We start from the raw sequence: 5,380 nt of genomic DNA, 5'->3' as shown, positions 1-5,380 counted from the left end.
ACGGTTTCGGAGGATTTGAAAAAAAGGTGAAAATCACTGAAAAGCGACAGGCTATAGTCCATGGTCTCGGAGCACATGCTACAGGGTGGCATTTTTCACACTTTCGGAGGATTTGAAAAAAAGGTGAAAATCACTTTAAAGCGACAGGCTATAGTCGATGGTCTCGGAGCACATGCTACAGGGTGGCATTTTTCACGGTTTCGGAGGATTTGAAAAAAAGGGGAAAATCACTGAAAAGCGACAGGCTATAGTCCATGGTCTCGGAGCACATGCTACAGGGTGGCATTTTTCACGGTTTCGGAGGATTTGAAAAAAAGGTGAAAATCACTGAAAAGCGACAGGCTATAGTCCATGGTCTCGGAGCACATGCTACAGGGTGGCATTTTTCACGGTTTCGGAGGATTTGAAAAAAAGGTGAAAATCACTGAAAAGCGACAGGCTATAGTCCATGGTCTCGGAGCACATGCTACAGGGTGGCATTTTTCACGGTTTCGGAGGATTTGTAAAAAAGGGGAAAATCACTGAAAAGCGACAGGCTATAGTCCATGGTCTCGGAGCACATGCTACAGGGTGGCATTTTTCACGGTTTCGGAGGATTTGAAAAAAAGGTGAAAATCACTGAAAAGCGACAGGCTATAGTCCATGGTCTCGGAGCACATGCTACAGGGTGGCATTTTTCACGGTTTCGGAGGATTTGTAAAAAAGGTGAAAATCACTGAAAAGCGACAGGCTATAGTCCATGGTCTCGGAGCACATGCTACAGGGTGGCATTTTTCACGGTTTCGGAGGATTTGAAAAAAAGGTGAAAATCACTGAAAAGCGACAGGCTATAGTCCATGGTCTCGGAGCACATGCTACAGGGTGGCATTTTTCACGCTTTCGGAGGATTTGAAAAAAAGGTGAAAATCACTTTAAAGCGACAGGCTATAGTCGATGGTCTCGGAGCACATGCTACAGGGTGGCATTTTTCACGGTTTCGGAGGATTTGAAAAAAAGGGGAAAATCACTGAAAAGCGACAGGCTATAGTCCATGGTCTCGGAGTACATGCTACAGGGTGGCATTTTTCACGGTTTCGGAGGATTTTAAAAAAAAGTGAAAATCACTGAAAAGCGACAGGCTATAGTCCATGGTCTCGGAGCACATGCTACAGGGTGGCATTTTTCACGGTTTCGGAGGATTTGAAAAAAAGGTGAAAATCACTGAAAAGCGACAGGCTATAGTCCATGGTCTCGGAGCACATGCTACAGGGTGGCATTTTTCACGGTTTCGGAGGATTTGAAAAAAAGGTGAAAATCACTGAAAAGCGACAGGCTATAGTCCATGGTCTCGGAGCACATGCTACAGGGTGGCATTTTTCACGGTTTCGGAGGATTTGAAAAAAAGGTGAAAATCACTGAAAAGCGACAGGCTATAGTCCATGGTCTCGGAGCACATGCTACAGGGTGGCATTTTTCACGGTTTCGGAGGATTTGAAAAAAAGGTGAAAATCACTGAAAAGCGACAGGCTATAGTCCATGGTCTCGGAGCACATGCTACAGGGTGGCATTTTTCACGGTTTCGGAGGATTTGAAAAAAAGGTGAAAATCACTGAAAAGCGACAGGCTATAGTCCATGGTCTCGGAGCACATGCTACAGGGTGGCATTTTTCACGGTTTCTGAGGATTTGAAAAAAAGGTGAAAATCACTGAAAAGCGACAGGCTATAGTCCATGGTCTCGGAGCACATGCTACAGGGTGGCATTTTTCACGGTTTCGGAGGATTTGAAAAAAGGTGAAAATCACCTAAAAGCGAAAGGCTATAGTCCATGGTGTCGGAGGGCATACTATAGTATGTCGTTTTTCACGATTTCGGAGGATTTGAAAAAAAGGTGAAAATCACGCAAAAGCGAAAGGCTATAGTCCATGGTGTCGGAGGGCATACTATAGTATGTCGTTTTTCACGATTTCGGAGGATTTTAAAAAAAGGTGAAAATCACGCAAAAGCGAAAGGCTATAGTCCATGGTCTCGGACCGCATACTAGTATGTCGTTTTTCACGATTTCGGAGGATTTAAAAAAAAAGGTGAAAATCACGCAAAATCGAAAGGCTATAGTCCATGGTGTCGGAGGGCATACTATAGTATGTCGTTTTTCACGATTTCGGAGGATTTGAAAAAAAGGTGAAAATCACGCAAAAGCGAAAGGCTATAGTCCATGGTGTCGGAGGGAATACTAGTATGTCGTTTTTCACGATTTCGGAGGATTTAAAAAAAAAGGTGAAAATCACGCAAAAGCGAAAGGCTATAGTCCATGGTGTCGGAGGGCATACTATAGTATGTCGTTTTTCACGATTTCGGAGGATTTGAAAAAAAGGTGAAAATCACCCAAAAGCGAAAGGCTATAGTCCATGGTGTCGGAGGGTATACTATATTATGTCGTTTTTCACGGTTTCGGAGGATTTGAAAAAAAGGTGAAAATCACCTAAAAGCGAAAGGCTATAGTCCATGGTGTCGGAGGGCATACTATAGTATGTCGTTTTTCACGATTTCGGAGGATTTGAAAAAAAGGTGAAAATCACGCAAAAGCGAAAGGCTATAGTCCATGGTGTCGGAGGGCATACTATAGTATGTCGTTTTTCACGATTTCGGAGGATTTAAAAAAAAGGTGAAAATCACGCAAAAGCGAAAGGCTATAGTCCATGGTCTCGGACCGCATACTAGTATGTCGTTTTTCACGATTTCGGAGGATTTAAAAAAAAAGGTGAAAATCACGCAAAAGCGAAAGGCTATAGTCCATGGTGTCGGAGGGCATACTATAGTATGTCGTTTTTCACGATTTCGGAGGATTTGAAAAAAAGGTGAAAATCACGCAAAAGCGAAAGGCTATAGTCCATGGTGTCGGAGGGCATACTATAGTATGTCGTTTTTCACGATTTCGGAGGATTTGAAAAAAAGGTGAAAATCACGCAAAAGCGAAAGGCTATAGTCCATGGTGTCGGAGGGCATACTATAGTATGTCGTTTTTCACGATTTCGGAGGATTTGAAAAAAAGGTGAAAATCACGCAAAAGCGAAAGGCTATAGTCCATGGTGTCGGAGGGCATACTATAGTATGTCGTTTTTCACGATTTCGGAGGATTTGAAAAAAAGGTGAAAATCACCCAAAAGCGAAAGGCTATAGTCCATGGTGTCGGAGGGTATACTATATTATGTCGTTTTTCACGGTTTCGGAGGATTTGAAAAAAAGGTGAAAATCACCTAAAAGCGAAAGGCTATAGTCCATGGTGTCGGAGGGCATACTATAGTATGTCGTTTTTCACGATTTCGGAGGATTTGAAAAAAAGGTGAAAATCACGCAAAAGCGAAAGGCTATAGTCCATGGTGTCGGAGGGCATACTATAGTATGTCGTTTTTCACGATTTCGGAGGATTTGAAAAAAAGGTGAAAATCACGCAAAAGCGAAAGGCTATAGTCCATGGTGTCGGAGGGCATACTATAGTATGTCGTTTTTCACGATTTCGGAGGATTTGAAAAAAAGGTGAAAATCACCCAAAAGCGAAAGGCTATAGTCCATGGTGTCGGAGGGTATACTATATTATGTCGTTTTTCACGGTTTCGGAGGATTTGAAAAAAAGGTGAAAATCATCTAAAAGCGAAAGGCTATAGTCCATGGTGTCGGAGGGCATACTATAGTATGTCGTTTTTCACGATTTCGGAGGATTTGAAAAAAAGGTGAAAATCACGCAAAAGCGAAAGGCTATAGTCCATGGTGTCGGAGGGCATACTATAGTATGTCGTTTTTCACGATTTCGGAGGATTTAAAAAAAAGGTGAAAATCACGCAAAAGCGAAAGGCTATAGTCCATGGTCTCGGACCGCATACTAGTATGTCGTTTTTCACGATTTCGGAGGATTTAAAAAAAAAGGTGAAAATCACGCAAAAGCGAAAGGCTATAGTCCATGGTGTCGGAGGGCATACTATAGTATGTCGTTTTTCACGATTTCGGAGGATTTGAAAAAAAGGTGAAAATCACGCAAAAGCGAAAGGCTATAGTCCATGGTGTCGGAGGGAATACTATAGTATGTCGTTTTTCACGATTTCGGAGGATTTTAAAAAAAAGGTGAAAATCACGCAAAAGCGAAAGGCTATAGTCCATGGTCTCGGAACGCATACTAGTATGTCGTTTTTCACGATTTCGGAGGATTTAAAAAAAAAGGTGAAAATCACGCAAAAGCGAAAGGCTATAGTCCATGGTGTCGGAGGGTATACTATATTATGTCGTTTTTCACGATTTCGGAGGATTTGAAAAAAAGGTGAAAATCACGCAAAAGCGAAAGGCTATAGTCCATGGTGTCGGAGGGCATACTATAGTATGTCGTTTTTCACGATTTCGGAGGATTTGAAAAAAAGGTGAAAATCACGCAAAAGCGAAAGGCTATAGTCCATGGTGTCGGAGGGCATACTATAGTATGTCGTTTTTCACGATTTCGGAGGATTTGAAAAAAAGGTGAAAATCACGCAAAAGCGAAAGGCTATAGTCCATGGTGTCGGAGGGCATACTATAGTATGTCGTTTTTCACGATTTCGGAGGATTTGAAAAAAAGGTGAAAATCACCCAAAAGCGAAAGGCTATAGTCCATGGTGTCGGAGGGTATACTATATTATGTCGTTTTTCACGGTTTCGGAGGATTTGAAAAAAAGGTGAAAATCACCTAAAAGCGAAAGGCTATAGTCCATGGTGTCGGAGGGCATACTATAGTATGTCGTTTTTCACGATTTCGGAGGATTTGAAAAAAAGGTGAAAATCACGCAAAAGCGAAAGGCTATAGTCCATGGTGTCGGAGGGCATACTATAGTATGTCGTTTTTCACGATTTCGGAGGATTTGAAAAAAAGGTGAAAATCACGCAAAAGCGAAAGGCTATAGTCCATGGTGTCGGAGGGCATACTATAGTATGTCGTTTTTCACGATTTCGGAGGATTTGAAAAAAAGGTGAAAATCACCCAAAAGCGAAAGGCTATAGTCCATGGTGTCGGAGGGTATACTATATTATGTCGTTTTTCACGGTTTCGGAGGATTTGAAAAAAAGGTGAAAATCATCTAAAAGCGAAAGGCTATAGTCCATGGTGTCGGAGGGCATACTATAGTATGTCGTTTTTCACGATTTCGGAGGATTTGAAAAAAAGGTGAAAATCACGCAAAAGCGAAAGGCTATAGTCCATGGTGTCGGAGGGCATACTATAGTATGTCGTTTTTCACGATTTCGGAGGATTTAAAAAAAAGGTGAAAATCACGCAAAAGCGAAAGGCTATAGTCCATGGTCTCGGACCGCATACTAGTATGTCGTTTTTCACGATTTCGGAGGATTTAAAAAAAAAGGTGAAAATCACGCAAAAGCGAAAGG

This window comes from Electrona antarctica, assembly GCF_951216825.1.
Source record: "Electrona antarctica genome assembly, chromosome: 19".
Taxonomy (NCBI): Eukaryota; Metazoa; Chordata; class Actinopteri; order Myctophiformes; family Myctophidae; genus Electrona; species Electrona antarctica.
This window is presented reverse-complemented; position numbering follows the sequence as displayed.